Source organism: Pyxicephalus adspersus, chromosome 5, assembly GCF_032062135.1.
Source record: "Pyxicephalus adspersus chromosome 5, UCB_Pads_2.0, whole genome shotgun sequence".
Classification (NCBI taxonomy): Eukaryota; Metazoa; Chordata; class Amphibia; order Anura; family Pyxicephalidae; genus Pyxicephalus; species Pyxicephalus adspersus.
This window is the reverse complement of record NC_092862.1, coordinates 73,606,025-73,624,844: the sequence shown is the minus strand read 5'-3', so window position 1 is coordinate 73,624,844 and position 18,820 is coordinate 73,606,025. Positions and strand designations below refer to the sequence as shown.

The following is an 18,820-nucleotide window of genomic DNA, read 5'->3' as shown; positions in this document are numbered from 1 at the left end:
CTAGACCTAAATGTCATCCCAGTCCTTTCCACCTCCAAATTGTCTGCTAGACCTAAATGTCATCCCAGTCCTTTCCCTCATAAATACTCATCCCCAGGGTATACTGTAAAGGTTATCACACTCATAAAAAGCTCAGACACTTCTTGATTTTAGGCATGAATAAAGCTACATGTCATATATATGGCTTTATATTTGTTGCCTGGAGCAACAAATCAAGCATGTGTGCATGGCATAGAAAATCAAAAATATCATTTTACCGATTCTTTATATTCTTGTTAGTGATCTGACTTGTTTTTTAGTCTTATTCTCAAACCACTTGATTGACTATACTTTGATAAAATCATAGAACCATTACTGATTTAGGTTCCAGCTTTAAAATATTTATGAAGTAAAAGTGGATCCATTGCTTATAAAATCAATCAAATATTTGGTTTTAAATAAATATGCCATTGGTTGCTATGAACAATCCTTCTTCCTGCCGTCCTCCATTGATTATACATGAGGCCTAGTTTCTAACAGGTGAAAATATTTGCCAGGCAATACAAGATGTGATTGTAATGTACAAAGGACACTTAGTGACTGATTTATTGCCAACTTTCCTTTTTTAAATAAGCCAAAATTTTTATTCCATGTCAGCTAAAGCAGTACTATGTTTGTGTTATTTGCTTTCTATTACCCATATGAAGAGCGATGTTATGCCCTGGAGACTGGGATTCCTGTATATGTAAATAGTTCATACTGGCTTCTTTTTGTGATTTCTTGTCTGCCCAAAGACTTTTACAGTAGTGTATTGTGGAGAAGGCCTAGAGCGTCATTGTATTCATGGCAAATGAAAGAACACGTCTGACATATAGTAACCTTGCACTTCATCTATCTATGCTATTCTTCAAATGGATCTCTGTGGAGCCCCGTGAAGCTCAGGTTTTACAGGACCCCAAATGTTTTCTAAAACTTGAGGTCATATGCTTTCCTTTTGTTAATCTCTAAGGCAGCCTTTCTCAACCTATGCACCCTGAGGAATCCTTGTAATTATTTTTGGGTCATAAAGGAATCCCTAACAAAACCAATTTATTGTGCGGCCTTGGGCAACTCCTACATAAAAACAATTATTTGGGAATAGTTGGGCCTCTAACATTGGTAGCCAACCAGAAGAATTCTCACCCTTAGAGGGTTGACTAGAACAGCACCATTATAGACTACTAAAAACCATTACTGTCCTGCAGACTTTGGTTCCAGAACTATGCAGTCATCTTCAATGAGAAAAAAAGTCAATGGCAATTTGAGAAACCTCTGGAGGAAACCTGGTTGAGAATTGCTGCTCTAGAACCATGTTGATGTTATGGCATTTGAGAATTGATTATTGGAGAACAGGGTTTATTTTGCCTACATATATATCATTTAGAATTGTGTGCATCATGCTGTTCTCTGTAAATGTTTGTTTACAGTGCATGGATGAGAATCAGCACCTAGGACAGCTCTCAGACTCACAGACATACTGGCCTGGATATTGCCTATTACTAGCTTTTAAACATGGATAAAATGATTTGTATGGTACTGCCCAGTATCTAAAACAAACAATAAAATATTTACCATTACCCATTTGATTTAGTAGGTAAATGCCTTTTGTTTTGAGAATGAAATATACCTCATAGTGCTTTATAGGAGAACTTTAGTGTTTGATATTGGTTAGCAGCCAATAGCTGAGCTGGGAATGTCTTTGTATTATGAATTAAAAAAAATATTGTTCTCTAAACCACCATATCTGGCCATAAACAGTCCTTAAATGCATACAGGAGGTGGTCATAATTGGATGTTTTCTCATTTAGGGTTACCTAAATAGACCTTATTTTCTTACTTTAAAGGCTTATAGACCTGATTTGATCACAGGTGTGATGCTTCCTGGATAACATTTGTAGCTCACTAATCGATTTTACTTGTTGCCATAAATTGTTCTTCAATGATAATTTAAATTGAAAGTCTGTAAATGTTTATTGCATCATTGATTGATTGAAATATATTTTCTAAAAATGTTAATGTTATAACTAAATTGATTGTTTATTCATGCCACTATATTAGAACTGTAGGTGAAAGTCAGTCTACCCAATCCATTTTAACTATATAGTCTGGGAGACATACTATATACTCTGATGTACTACTTTGCCTGGGAATTCTATGGTAAAATCTCCTGCTTATTTTATGTTTGCTTCAACTCCTCCTATGCATTCTCCATATTATGAAATATTAATCCAAAAACAGGGGTGTGATGGCCACAAGGGGTGTGCAGACCCAGGAACTAAAGCACAGAGAGATCAAAGCTGTTCTTTTAAAAAGATACAAGACGCTATTAGCATCAACTATAAAGAGGATTATCTTCATAGGGGAGCTGACCTTTTTGTACCTTCTCAACATGTTTGTACAAATGATAATCTTTCTTAGATGACCATCTCTAGGAAAATCAAGCTGTATAGTTAGAATTTATTTACCAATTGTTATTAAACTAATGATCATTTTACATGTCTGTGTTTTAAGCGGTCATTAGCAAAATGAATGCATAGTTACTATAATTAGAAGCATTCTGTTGCTAGTATTGCTTATGCATTTTGCAAACATTTTTAACAGAGAGGCTTGCCATGGTCTATAGAATGTCAATAGGTTGCGTTTACTGAAACTAACTCTTTTAACCACCTGAGCGTTACACTGAGGTCTAGATTTCTGTACCAAAAGTGATCCACTGTTTTTCATGAATTTTTTTTTTTACATTTTAGACCTGTAACCCACAGAAATATGTCCGAACAAGGGTTCTAGTAGATATTATGAATATAAAAAATGTTTGAAACACACAATCATGTAAAAAAAAAAATGTACTTTTAATAAAATCCTATCCTATTTTTTTTTTGCATAGAAATTTTTGTTTGTATTGTGGGCTTGTAATTCTTAGGATTAACTCCCGGGTATGATAATTATATTTATTTATTATATTAAAATCATAAATTATAATAAAATACATAAATATAAATAATAATTTAAAACAATAATGAAATAATAGACAACAATGTAATCTAAAAGTAAAATTAAAAATGTACTTTTATTTTTTTTTCATGTTGTGTGGTGTTTTTGTACTGTAAAAACCATTTAAAAGCAGATTACATTGTACTCTGCCTTTAAATTTCCCTCCCTGACACACCCCCCTCAATCACCAATCACATCACTGGAAGATGACTCATCCTCCGGGTGATGTGAGGGGGGGGGGATTTGCCTGCGTGCCTTACACAGAGACACAGGCACAGGCTGGAAGCTGCTCGGAGAGATGCACAGTACAATGCAGGATTTCTGCATTGTGCTATACATCTCACTACAAATGCCAGCAATAGGAGCTGCGGACACTGGGTGAGTATTTACTTTCAGTTGTAATCCGATTGTCATACAATGTATGACAATCGGATTGCAACATAACATTTGTTTACATTTAACCACCTGGTGACAAAAACTCGGGGTTAACCATAATTGCAAAAGTTTTTAGCCCGAGCATGCTCGGGCTTAACGGCAAGGTGGTTAAGGCCATCACACAAAATAAAAAGGTAAATTGGCGGTAGTCACTGTGGGGTCTTGAAATAATCTAAATATTCAGCCTTACCATTTTTTAGGGTAACACATTGAGTAGGTGGTTAGACCCTTCAAAAGATTTTCATTGGTACAGTATCTGAGTCCCTATGTAGTAATAGGAAACAATGCATAAGGGCATAGATTACTGTGTGCATTCTGTTGGGGATTTCCTTTACCTTCTTGTCCAGGTGATGGATGTGAGAGAGAACAATTGCATTTGAACACTGTCAATATTTCTCTTTCCACTGCATCCAAATAAAAAAAAATGTTTGAGCTGGAGTTGGGCAACATTGTTACTTTTCCCATGTTGGGCAAAGAGGCCGTATCTCTGCAAATGGCATCCACCATCCTTATGGTACCTATGTTACCAGCAATTCTTCACATCACCTTCTTGTCTTGGCAACACGTGGAAGCAGAAACTTTCCAGGACATGTTTCTGTGCTTGAGCCCAGCAATTATCTGCTGGGGATGGTTACTGGGGAACAGGGTACATGTGGAGATAGAAGAAAGTGCAAGGAAGTATAGTTAAGGTAAGTATGGGGGATTGATGCCCTTTGCTGAGGTCACTTAGCCCTGCATTTCATTTCTCTAACTTATGTTAATTGGGTAGGCTTACCTATTAGTAACATACATTTTCTTTCTCTACTTTTAGTTGACAAAAAAAATCAAACAATTGCTGCCCTGCCAACTGTGTATCCCTCAGACACTTTCTCTGAACTTCTATGTAAACAAAGGATGTGAAACAACATAACCCCTACTGTTGGCATTTCTCTATACTACAGAGATCTATTATTTCATACTGTTATGCACTCCCAGGGGTGAGGAGAGAGCTTGTGAGGTCAGACAGCTGACAAGGTAGCAACTGTCAAGACTATGTGACTGCTGAACCGAAGATGAAGTACAAATAAATATATAAAAGAACACATAAAAAGTTTGGAATCGATAAGCCTGTACAATTTTAGTAACTTACTCATCTGCAGTATACCTGACTTTAAATTTATGATATACTGCATATGCTAACAATCATGTATGGCGCTGTGTGACATGATTTTATTTTGTTGCTCAATTTACAATTTTCAGTGTATTTGAAAACTACCATCCACTAGGAAGACATAATTATATAGCTGTTGAGTGATTTTGCTGTTCACGTTCACTGTTTCTAAAACATTGTTTGGCACAGCAAAAAAATTTGGAGTATTCACTAGGCATTTTTAGAAAAGGTAGTTTAGTGGAATAGTATTTCAATTAAATATCTTGGAGTTCTGCTTATAAAGAAGTGAATCTGGCATTCATTATATATTCTGTTGTGGCCGTGTTTAATTCTTCACCACAGAATATTTGGCGAATATCAGTTTCACTGTTTTATAAGTAGCCTCTTTGGACCTGATTTATTAAAGAGGATACACTTTCATCAGTGAAGCTAGTTGATCCAGAAAACCTGGAATGGATCTGGTCCAGGATTGAAAACATTTGCTAAAAAATAGCAAATCACTTTCAGGAAATCCATTCCAGCTTTACTAAGTCACCCAGCTTCACTGTTAAAAGTGTATCATCTCCAGCTTTGTTGGAGAGCTTTATTAAATCAGGCCCTTGGGGATGTGTTTTCATGTTTCAGTTTTTTATGAATGAGGATATCTAATACTAGTTAGGAATCCAGCACAGCTCCTCTTCCAATCATGAACGCCATTTAAATTACTTTTTTTGAGTCCAGGGTGTCAAGTGCCTACTCTGAATTCTGTTGAGAAAAGCACAATGTCATGAAATCTCTGCATCCGCTGCTAGAGGAAGAAGTTTGTGAAGTGGACCTGTAAACTCACTGGAATGGGCCAAAGACACTCTGGAAAAAAATAATTATTGTTATCCCCTACCACCGTATCTTTGCATTGGTGGATAGACTCCTGACCAGTCATTGTTTGTGGGAACATGCCATTTACACGTATTCATACACCTCCTCCAGTCCTTGGCGATGCTGTGACCATCCGACATCTGCTCCATTTGACCTTCTAATTGATTGGTAGATGAGTTGACCTCAGCTTAACCATTGATAATAAACTCTCTCTTCCTCTTTGATACTTGCCTAACCTGCTACTGTCCTGTATTTACCTTTGGCTTTGTCTTAAACCTTGTGTATTCCCAGCATTTTGGTTTGATGCTATTCAGGTTTCCTGGGCTGTCTTCCAGTCCTTGTCCATCAAACTCCCTCCTTAGCATATATAAGCCTTGGGATTGACAGAGTGCTGAAGCTGCACAATCAAAGTGGGGACTTGTTAATAGATGAACGCAGCACTGGTTATGGCAATTGGTTACCTATTGGCATTGGACATGGGCCACACAAGTATGCAGATGTTTTTATATGGGTTAGGGGAGCTCTATTGGTGGGTAGTTCTAGAGCACAAAGTTAGACTTTAAGATATAAGAGATCAAAACAAGTAAATAAACCACTTATTTGTTCTAACTTAATTTTGGTTTAATTTTAAAGACATTGGTCAAACGATCTTAGTTGAATGGGATAATGAAAATGACTACCGGTAGTCCTGGTCATATGTGCCTAAAAATTTGTCTTCTAATCCCCTTTGGCCTAAATTTTATACTTGGTGTTATCGTATTTGGTCAAGTGACTAGCACTCAAGCAGGATTTCTTTTCTTTTCTATTCTTCTAATATTATCTGTTTACTTGGAAGAGAACCAGATTATATTATGTCCCTTTTTTTTACTTTTGAATGGCATGGTAAGTGATAGAGTTTTTTCAATACTTTATTCTGTATTAACACATTAGCGTGCACATTCACTGAATGAGCTGAATGTCTGTGTAATAGATGAGCACAGTGGGAGAGAAGAAAGGGTTGAGGAAACATTTAAAAAATCTTGGTTTAACAGTTGTTTATTGTTTAGTAGATAGCAGGAATTGGACAGGGGTTTAGATCAGCACAGTGGTGGTGGTGGGGTAGTGAGAAACCTTTAGGAAACTTTTAGGTTTTTTTATTTATTTATCCTATAAATTACCAGTAAACATAAGGCACTTATATGTATTTTTTAAATAATGCATGGGGATTCTTTAACAATATAAACAATAAAACATTTTAAATAATTAAATTCTGAACTGCTTTAAAACATATTTGTAAGATCTCAAACATTTATTATAACAGCTAAAAGTGATTTAGCTAAACGTTTCCTAAAGCATATGGATTGCACATACTGCTGATCCTTTTGGGAAGACCCCTGCCTATTCCTCATGATCCATTCATCACATGGCCTGCCAGTGCACATCAAAAAGTAAGACCTTCACTTTATGCTTTTCTACTAAGGTGTGCTACTGCAAGTTAATTGAATCCAAAGTGCATTCTTTGGTATTGGTTTGAAGTGCCAGCCCTGACATTTCCAACCAACACCCCAGTGAATGCACTTTTCTGCTAGCCAGCACCTTCCCCTCGCCAACACCCATTGGCCTTACCGCTACACCTATGATTTTGAACCTACTTGCCTCCCATCATCCCAACTCTTCTAACCATTTTCACCTTTATAGAAACATGTATATAGGTGGAGAGGCTTAAGGTGATGAGGCTTAATGTGGAGTTCCTGGGTTCTCTAACTACTTCTGTCTTTCTTGTGACATACCCTTATCCCAGGGGTGCAGTCTTTAGAGACCAGTTGGTCTTTTGGGGGACATTGTTACATTGGATTGCATCCTAGGGAAAATGGGAACAGGTGCACATTTTAAACCAATAGAAAGCAGGGAGTCAAACACTTTGAATGCTGCAGCCATTTTTATAGGTCCAACATCTAAATGTACTCTTTTGTTTCTTTTACTCTCAAGGTAACTGTTTTATTCAAAATACAATGCTACTATTTATCACTGATCTAGGCTCATGAAAAAATTGAAAAAGAAAGCCCTACTCCAGAAAATAAAGTTTAGGGTAGAAATAGAAAAAAAGGCTAGATTAGTTGTCTATCTGTATCCCCATACATCACTACTACAAAATGTGGGAGCATTTTTACATGAAAGGACACAGATAGCAATAAAAACAGAGGTTATGACCCTTCCCCATAAGATAAAAATTGTGGTTGGAATTATAGTTAAAGTTGTTGCATGTAGTTTTCTAGCCCAATTAAAGAGAAAAATGGAACGCTTTAAATATTAAATAAGAATTAAATTAGATTGAAATTAGCTTAGCAGATATTTTATGTGGGGTAAAACTAGTATCATTTAATGCAGTAAAAATGGCTGTACAAATATGATGCCTTAATAAAATCTAGATTTAATATATAATGCAAAAACAGAGAACGCACACTGTATAGCAAATATTGATTTGACGTGCTGCACAGATATAAATAAATTTACATTTGCATAGGAAATTATAATTGTGTATTTTTATATTGTATTGCAAAAAGAAACTGCGTTGTGCATTTTTTAAAGTGTGACTAATACATAATTATTCACACAATACTCAATACTTTCCTAAATTGCTGCAGAAATATATCAGAACTCCGCTGCGTTTCTTTCTGATTTAAATGTCACTTAAAATCATCATCCTAATAATAGTCTATTGTGTTGATGCCGCATTCTTTAGATTTCCCGATCATCGCAGGAAATGAAAATGCTATAAACATATTTATCTGTTATACAATCATATAAGTCAAATGAACTCAATAGACATGTGTTCACATTTTTCACCTATTGCATCCAATAGGAATCTGCCAGCCTAAAATATAGATAGCCTTTTGCAACATATAGTAGCTAATACATTTTGTATTACATAGAGATATTCTGGTAAAGTATATTTAAAGCCAGTAATATACACTACAGTTTATCATTTCCTAAATGTACTGACTGCATTTTTACTTTGAAGACAAGAGACATTTTTTATCAGTACAGAAAATATATGTTCATCTAACCAGAAATGCGGTGTATTTGTCTTTTCTTGTGAAATTTACAAATATCCAATTTTTTCCTATGTAAACTACATGTCCCATCTATCTACTATGGAAAAGAACAAATGTAGATATGTTTTTAGGTTCAGTCTATGTAACATTTACTTCTTCCATATGGGGGGGGGGGGCAGGTTGAAAAATAATGGCAACACCGATGTGACTGTTTGAATCCAGTTAAAATTAAAATTGACCAGGATATTGGTTATATGGTTTGGTTTTACAAGAACTGAATGACACTGATATTCAAATTGTGCTGCTGAAGTGGCTAGATATAGGATGTTTTAGAGTGTCAAGTACATCTGATTTCAACTTCTTTGGGGACTGAGGAGCTTAGTGTTATTGTACTTGCAGAATTAAAACCCCCCTAGCCCTCCATGGCACCGACGCTGATGGTCTTCTAGCTACACATCCATGGGCCCTGGTATTTATTTAGGACAAGCTCCTTCACATAAGGAGCACCTTTACATCAGAGTCCCCCACTTCACTTGAGTATCCACAATTTTAGATTAGAGTCCTTCTTCATATCCAAGTTTCTCTTCTATGTCAGAGTCACTCCCTTTATGAAGTTCCTACTCCACATCAGAGTCCCCCCCCCCTCACATCAGAGCCACCCCCCTTAAATCAAATCATCCTTTTTACATTAGAATCCTATATTTACATTGGGCCTCCCCAGACCTTTGTCAGTATCAACAAAGGTCTGGGGGGGCAATTACCCCTCTTCTGTCATCATGATATAATCTAATGGAGATCCAGGAAGATTAGGTCATTGGTAGATACTGGTAGATATTGGTAGCATACAGATCCATGGACATTTTCAGACAATCCTACACAGATGTAAGGTCACTTGTGCAGTGACAGCAGGCATAATTAGACTATATGTTTTTTTTTGCAGTAGCAATACCAATTTTCACATACCATATTTTAAGGTTTTGGACCAATATGGTGAATAATATTGTATGATTAATATGGCACGAAAAAGCTATACACAATTAATCTTTCCTTTGGCATATTGGTATAAAGCTGTTGTGATATATTTGTTGACCTTGCCTCAATTATTAGAAACTTTAACTCTTTTAACCAAATGTATCTAAAGGAAGAGCTTTTTTTGTTGCCCATATCACATTCTCCTAATTATCACTTTTGAGTTCAGACACTTAATTATTGGTGCTAGTGCTATGCCTTTCCAGAACCACTAAATACCGACATTGGCACCTTGTTTATGAATTTCGCACTTTCTGACTTTTTTGTCACCTCATCTTATTACATCATTGTGATTCTGCACAGGTAAAGTTTGTTTTAGAAGAGCAGACAAAATAGATTCTTGGCTCTCTATTAAAGTAAAATAAAGACTAAGACTCAAACACTGGTAATGATTAGACATTAGCTTAATGCACTTTGCAGTCTGCTAAGACTTATGCCTTGAAAATTAAATTTGTACTCTGGAGTGTTTCCCAATGTCTTTGGTGAAGTCAGTCAGAATGACTGGGCATTTTTGCTGCTGTAAGCTTGTCATAACCACTACTTGAGAATCATAATGGGTACAATACGAGTCTAAGGTTTTTTTTTTTCTTTTTCATAAAAGGAGTGTTTAAGTGCATTTTATCTTTCAGATGAAGCAGGAGTGTAGCAAATCTCTTCCCTCCTACAATGGAAAATGTGACTCAGGGCAAATGACACATCTATGTCATTGATTACATAAATACAATAATGCCAGATGTCAGCTGAAACACTAACCTCAAAGAATATTCACTTATGTATTCTGAGCAATATGAATAAGTTAACATCACTTAAAGATAAGAACATCCCATCCTGTAAATATATACTGTGTATATGTAATATGAAATACAATTTAAAAACAGAAATAAACCACCAAAAAGGTTTGGATCCCCAGATGTTGTTTTTCATAATGTTCAAGAATGCAGAGCATGTTTTTACATTATGGCTTCCCTACCTGGCAGAATGATCCCCTCCAACACAGTGGGCCTGACTTAAAAAAGCTCTCCAAGGCTGGAGAGGATACACTGGTATTAGTGAAGCTGGGTGATCCAGCAAACCTGGAATGGATTTCAGGAGTAATTTGTTATTTGTTGAATCCTGGACCAAATTTATTCCAGATCTGTTGGATCACCGAGCTTCACTCATGAAAGTATATTCTCTCCAGCCTTGGAGAGCTTTATTAATTCTGGTCTTCTGTCTGGTATCGATGCTCTCATATTCACCTAGTCTTCAAGGGTGACACCTTTAGCCAATTGATTTACTGAACCCAGATGATTTAATTCCATGTACATCCCAGTGTACACTTTTAGAGAAAAGCACTCATAGAGGAATTGGGAGTCTCATTTATTCCAGCTCAAGTAGACCATACAATAGCATTCGCAAGGCTTCCACCATAAGTTATCAAGAAACAAATTATACATTTTTTAGTACACTGGTATAGAAAGCCCAGAAATCCTTTACAAGTTTTAAAGGATCCATCCTTCTGTGTCGGAAAGGTGGTGTAGATGCACAGATGCAACTGGTTCTCTATTACATACTTTACTTTCTAGGCTTACATCAAATTAAAGACATTTTGGACTAAAGTCTGCTAAATTATACATACCCTCACAGATTTTCATTTTCAATGTCTTTCAGATTGAACATTAAACTGGTATTGTGTAAATGCTATAAACATACTCTCCTGAAATGCCTAGTGACTGCAGCAAGGGCTTGTATCCCCCCATTGTAGAAAAAACCATCCCACCTACAGTATTACAATAGATCCATAAACTGAATGATGTTATGATCTTGAAATACCTTATGGCTTCTATATGGAATACCACGGTGGCTCAGAGGTTAGGTGCTAGGTCACAGGTTTCCTCCCACATACCAGGTTAAGTGGCTTCCCCCCAAAATTGACCTTAGACTCAAAGACATATGACTATGGTAGGGACATTGCATTAGGAGCCCCTTTGAGGAACAGTTTGTGGCATGACTATGAAAGTACAGCGCTGCCTAATTTGTTGGGGCTAAATAAATACTGTGTAGTAATATTAAGTATGTTCCACTCATCTGCAGAATATAAATCATATTTCCTGCTGTTTTTTTCACCCCACCCCTTAGCTATGTTGTAATTTTTCAAACATTCTATAGTTTACACATATTGGCTGTCCATGATCCATTTTCCTCCCTGCATTAAATTTTTTTTTATGTTTTCACACTCCTTAATTCCTTTATTGAATTTCCTCCCCCTTCACTGTAGTTTCCCCCTACAAAAATTGTAGCAATTAAGTAGTACCCCGGACTTTAGTTTAAGCTCTGTGTTTGTTACATGACTTCATATTTTGTTTCATGTGTTTGTTATTTTTTTCTGTTGAATTGTTTAATTGATATGATTGCTGAATGTTCACCATTGTTCATTTCAATAAAGAAAGGTTTTAAAAAACAATAAAAACTATTTTTAAGGCAGGTGTCTAAAAAAAGGCAGGTGATAGGAGAGTTCTTAGAAAGCTAGAAGTTTTTTCAGAATTACCTGGCTCGACTAATGTAATTCACCATGATCTTAGGCCTCACGTCAAAGGAAAGTTTACAGCTTATTGGGCACCTGAAGGAATTACAGAAAAGGTTGCCAGAGACCTAGTATGGCATTGCCGATGTATTGTCACATGGTCACATGTCCTCCGTATTTTAGCAAAATGTTCTTTCTTTAGCTATGGGGGGTATGTGAGGTGCTAGAGTTGTGGACAATATGCAAATGTCACCTAGCTTACTTAACTAACCATGATATGGGGCTCCAGGATTTGTGTCTGTCCTGGAGAAAACAAAAGTTTTGTTTTCTCAGAAACTTCTTATGTTCTGCTTTGGGTCCTGGAGCCCATATACTTTGTGGAGCTTTGAGTAGGATGGTCCACATCTTATCTTACCTATCAGCTACCACCAATACTGGTTGAGCCCATACCCCTTACAACTTGACACAGACACCTATTTCTCAATAAAATGGATGAGCTGGTAAAAAATAGTAAAAAACAAGGTGCATAACCATCCAGCAGCTGTAACAGCTGACTAAAGCTCCCCAGACCCCTTTATGTGGAAACAGCAGCAAGTAAACCAAGCAGCAGATACAGGTCCTGTTAGAAAGGCAGATGGTGGCCTAGGGGTGGACTTCTACACTGAAAAAGTATTCCCCCACCTCCTTGATTGTAAGCTCTTCGGCACAGCCCCCCCCCCCCCTCCTTCTGTGTCACTGTCTGTATCTGTCTGTCATTTGCAACCCCTATTTAATGTACAGCACTGTGTAATATATTGGCACTGACAGCTTTGAAAGTATATGTTCTTTGCCCCCACAATACTTACTTTGATACACATCCGAACCACATCCCCATAACACACCTGTATGATGTTAGTGGTAGACATGACATGGTTTAAAGAAATACAGAGGTGCATTAGGGACACAGGAGTGTGGATAAACACATTGCTGTGCATGTTGGCTAGTGCTAATACTCTGCCCAGCAATTTAACAGCGCAGCTTTACCAGCCAAACAAAAAGACCATTGTTTTAAGTAAGCCAAACAATGCATACAGTAAGTTTACATTTGGAGAAAAGCATTGCAAAGGATCACTTTGAAGCAACACAAGAAGCAAACGTAATAAGTAAAATTATCTGCAACTATATTTGCAGATGGTTACAAGCAGTTTTGCCATTTCTTTCCAAGTCATACTGTTTACCCAGGAGCTTTAACACACTTTTTTAACAAAAGAATTTTAATCAAAAGCACTTATTAAAAAGATTTGTTTTGATCAAGCTTAAGTCTTTCAGCATACATCAAAAATAATTAAATTATACATTTTAAGTTATGAATCTACTTGAAATTATGAGAAATAACCAAACTTCCTAATATTCGTTTGAATCTGAATTTTGTCTCATTATCAAATTTTAGCATGGATATCCACGGCTATTGAAAAATGTGGGATTTTTATGGCGTTTACTTTATAAAGGTGGTAGAGAAAGACATCTCAAAATGACCAGATATAAATATTATAGGAACATATTTTAACAACATTAGAATAATTTGTCTGCCAGCAGTGTTAGCTTCCTTGACATTTTGGGCTAGGCAAGTATTCCAATAGTAAAAATGAGGATTCAGAAAATTAAAGAGAATCATTTTTCATTTAGGTTTGCTGAGGTGCACCAACACCACGGGATCAGCACAGTCAGCACCTTGGAGTGAGCCTATGATAGGTATTAAATAAAGGAGTATTAAACTTACTTGTCTTTTCTAAGCACTCATTGTGTAGGTAAATAAAATGTAAATTCAGACACTATGTATCTTTAAACACTTGTGTTTTTCCCAGTGATGTGTTCTCAGCAATGGTGTATTCTGTGATACATATCAACACCTGTTAACGTGAAAAAGTTGCTGCAATATGACAACCTGGTGACAACCCCTTTTCTGGCTACGGCACTGTTTGTGCATGTGTATGATGCTTATGGAGTCATCACAGGGTTGGAAAATTCCATAAAATAAAATGGTAACATAGGATAGGACCACTAGCAAGGTCGCTGTGTCAGATAAAAGGAAAACCCCAGAACACTTGGTTTTGTAAGTGTATGCATGCAGCAAACCCAGGGGTACCTGGAAGACTGAAATTCTGCTCTAAAGCCAGTCAATGTAACATAACAAACTTCCCTTATATCCAAGTTCATGTTATTAGCTTTCCATACATAACATCAAAATCCAACAAAGCCTTCTACTTGATAAGATATCAATATTATTTTCCCTGGTGACATACTGTTGCCCATGTTGTCATTCATTCATGGTATCCCCATTGTAAAGGGATCTGTGGAGCAATGGGATGATGTCAGAAACTCCACTATCCATAGGCGCTCTCCCTTTTTTTAGTTTCTCATGTTCTTAAACCTAATGCTCCATTGTTTTGCCAGTATACCAGATTTGTTAATGATGTCCATGAATGTTGGAAGAAGGGATGAGGTCAGTAAATGCCAAGGCTCCTACAAGATGGCAACAGTGGCATATACCAACAAACAAATACAGGTCTATTGAGCATTTTCCAGGCATTTACTAAACTTTGAAAATGGGATTTTAACTATATTATATGTTTTAAATATGTGAGAGCAGCAACACAGCTTAGCACTTTGGGCTTCCAACCTCGTCATAATACACAAATGAAAATCATTTCATCAAGTCATTTAGTGTAGACAATTATCCCTGAATAAATGCACAAATACTTCTGATTTGTTTTTATGTTAATTTCTATCTATTGAGCATTTTTAAAAAAATGTTTTTATGTTTAAATTTAGATGTTTATATAAAACAGTATTGAGCTACTTTTTAACTACATCAAAAAGTTCTCTCCATCAGCAACTTGGACTCTGCAAGGAGAATGTTAGTAAACAATCTGCAAATAAAACAATGTTCAAATCTGTTTGCATGCATGCCTGGATAATTTACAGAAACTGTAAAAGGTGACACCTGTATTACAATCACTGCTACTGATTTATTTAAAAAATGAGTAATACTTATTTGAATATTTATTGCTTATAATAACAAGGTGGCAGGGAATTTATTTTGTGGCGGTAGTGATTTTTTTACTTGCAAACAGTAAAATAAAAATATGTAAATTGGGCTGCCTATTCTTTGTAAAATCTACTTTGTTTTCTGTTTCTGGGTTTGCATTTCCTTAATCAACTCAAACTCTGTATACAGTATGACAGTGTTTCTCAACCAGGGTTCCGTGGGATTTTTGGGTTTTTTCAGAGGCTGCTAGGGGTTCCATGAGCAATGAGCAGTTTGTGACTTTCAGGTCAGGTACCACTGACACCAATGATCTTTTTGATTTTATGTACGGGTGACAGCCTTCCCACTGGCCAGCAATGTAAGAAGGATTTGTCCCAATGGCCACCACACTAATGTACTGTTAGCTGTGGATATAGTCATTATAGCAGGGGTTCTCTGAGGACCTGAAAGTTATTTCAAGGAGTTACCTTGTGATACAAAGGTCAAAAAACACTACTTCAGGGTTTTCTTGAGCAATGAGCAGTTTGTTCCTTTCAGGTCAGTGTGACACCAATTATTTTTTGGGCTATTTGTAAGTGTTGCATTCTTCTCACTGACCATCACACTAATGTAGTGTGAGCTGTGGATGTAGTAATTATAGCTGGGATTCCCTGAAGATCCTGAAATTATTTCAAGGGTTCCCTCATGTTAAAAAAGTTAGAGAAAGGCTGTCCTATAGGGTCTAATAATAAATGTTTTAGCCAAAATTCACCTAACTTTTACCCATCGACCCATTGACATATTTTTTAAAATTGGATTTAGAAAATGTTTAAAACAATTTTTACCTATGATTTATACATTTCTAATGTATTCCATTGTGTAACATTTTTGGGAAATATAGGAAACATATTTATTTGTATAACAATTAGACAAAACCTGCCTGGTGTTCTGATTCTCCGCCTTTAATACCTTCGGAATCACTGACCCAGAATAAGTATACTGCTCAGGTTTTGTTCTATTGTCACAGTTATCTGCATGTTTGAGGTATGTCTGAAACTAATAAATATCAAATATTAGCTTTATATCCAGGCAATGAATATTCTTTCTGATAAGGTCAGCAATTGTTGCTTTCATATTATCCTAGTGGTAGGTCTTCTTTAACAGTTATGATTGCCAGTTGTGATCACCCGGCACTACACTACAAAACATGAAAGAATCCTGAACGTTACAGGGATGTCAACCTGAATTGTGAATACTTAATATCACGGACTATACTGAACATTTCCTATAGTATAAAAATGTGCATTTACCATTCATAAGCAATATTCAGAAATATTTTAAATTCCATATTCTAAACATAGTCAGCTGATACATGGAGTGACACCCCCACTCTGTGAAAATATTAATCATTGATGTTATACTCCAGTAGTGCAGGTTATTAGCATCTGTCCAAACACAAATGTCATCATTAAAATGCATCATTTACAATTTTACTGCATAATTCTGTTAGGAAAACTTTATTATCTTTATCTGTACCTCTCCTCCTGACCTTCCTTTAATTTCACATTTCCTGTTCACGCTAAAGTGCCAATGTTCAACAAATGTATCTTACTAGCCATTTAAAGGTTTTAGAGTAAGTGCTCTAGCTGTGCTCATAATTTCCCAAGGGTAACCAAGAGCGAGAAAATACATTTCTATATAACATATAGCTAGTATTTGTGCTATTTGTTTTAATTAGTGGTTGTAAATAGCTTCTGCTCTATTGACTTGTTAAATGGCTCACTACTAGTGAGTAAAAATTCCTTGTTTGACAGATAAATAAAAGTTGGCATGATATTTTCCTGTGGCATCTATCCAGCTACATATTAACTAGAAAGGATTGGAGAAGATATATATAGCTAGGGTTGTTAAATGCTCATTTTCTATTGAAACATTGTGTTTCACATAATTATAGGATATCAGGAGTTAGGAATGTTGCCTGCAATTAGATAAAAATAGAATTAGGACAGTAAAACAAAAGAATGCAATTATGGCAGGGACAGGCTGGTCAAGCAAAATTGCCTGCAATTGAAAAGGAAACAGTACAGCAAAAAGAACCTACAGTAATGGGGGGGGGGGGGGGGTGTTAGAGGATAATTGTATTTTGGAATCATGTAGGAAACCTAAAAGAAGAGCACCTCTGTAGTCACAGTGTAATGCACAAAGGTCCTACAACACAATTAACCTACCCAGAATTGTTCTGGTAATTGGATGGTCACTAACTAATAGTTCCATGACAATACTTCTGTTTGGTGCTCTAGATAGAAAACAAAAAGACTTTTAAAGATAGCAGTGTACCTTGTTAGTTATTGAAATTAATATGATCCTAAATAGACCTTTCAAATTATATATAATAAAATGTTTAACAAAAACCTATGCAGCAAATGGATGTGCCTAAATGAATGGCAATATTTGTATGATTTTTAATAGAACAGGGATATTTCCTAAAAGAAAGTGTTGAAAACTTATGTTTTGTTTGAAGTATTAGGCCAGTGGAAAACTGCATAGTAAGCCCTTTTCAGAGGAATAGGAAACTGCTGCAAAGTGCCTAGGCGGCAAAACACGCGGCAGGTTAACACGTTTGTGCCATGATCCACGGGAACATAAGTAACGCTTTTTTACAAAATGGTCCCAACCAGTCTATTTTAATTGATTGGGAATGTGGTAGACAACACTTAACAGGTAAACTAACACTTCTGTGTGTTTAATGGATGCTTGGTGTAGTGTTTTAGAGAAATTTTTTGTGGGATGATATTCATCACAAAATGTACTTTCAGAAGGCAAAGATGCCACAAGCAAGATACTCATAAAATGTAGATGTGAATGTAACATAAATATTATAATTATATTTAGTAAAATTGGAATCCCTCTGACATAATGTATAGGAGGTATTCCAAAATGTAAAATTTTGCTACCAACATTTTACATTTTAATGATGACTTTGTACCTACTTAATATAAAGATCTTCTATTGTAGGAAAATGTACCAAAAAATCCTAATGTATGCTTTGTTGAAGGCCATGTCCCTACTACTTTAATGTACATGTACACGTTGAATCAATGTTTTCAAGGCTTTCCTTCAAGGCTTGGCTCAAGGCAAGTTTTTCAATTCCATTAATTCAGCTGTACTACTTTTTGATGTTACTTGTGGTGACATCCTTGTTGGTATGTAGCACAAAACATATATCTTGCTGTGATAGAGAACATGGGTTTACTCCAAAACAAGCATTGTATCCACAGAGAAGATTTCTATTTGATGGTAAGTGTTGTTTGTGTTGCACATATGGTTAAAAAAGGTTTTCCAGAACCTTGATTCTATTTAGGGAAGTCTGTTGGGTATACTCCGTATTCATAGGGACAGATGTCTGTATTTCAGTAGACCTACAAATATTTATTCTGTAGACCCCACAACCATTGTTATCATTTCAATGGTTGTCATAATATCTCCTTTACAGACATGTAAAAAGATCATTGCTGTCATGCTTTGGCTCTGCTTATGGTTGTTGGACGTATAACTATGCAGGCACCATGAGATGGTAGGTCAATCGGTCACAGCTCAAGAAACACAAACAACCTCTGGAGGAACCCTGGTTGAGAATGGCTGTTTAAGAGAAAGATACTACAAGACACTTTCACCCATTGGAAAGCACATGTTTGCTTTAAATGTGGCACCAATTTTGTCACATTGTACATGTTATATGAAGCAGACATGTCATATGCCTCAAATAAATGATCAATATTGTGTTTAAAGGTCCCCAG

At 36.2% G+C, this 18,820-nt stretch overlaps 1 protein-coding gene across 1 annotated transcript in view; it reads left to right on the top strand.

Annotated features, from left to right (window-relative positions):
• MARCHF11 (membrane associated ring-CH-type finger 11) overlaps window positions 1–18,820 on the top strand; it is a 28,087-nt gene that overhangs the window by 2,575 nt on the left and 6,692 nt on the right. The window lies entirely within an intron of this gene.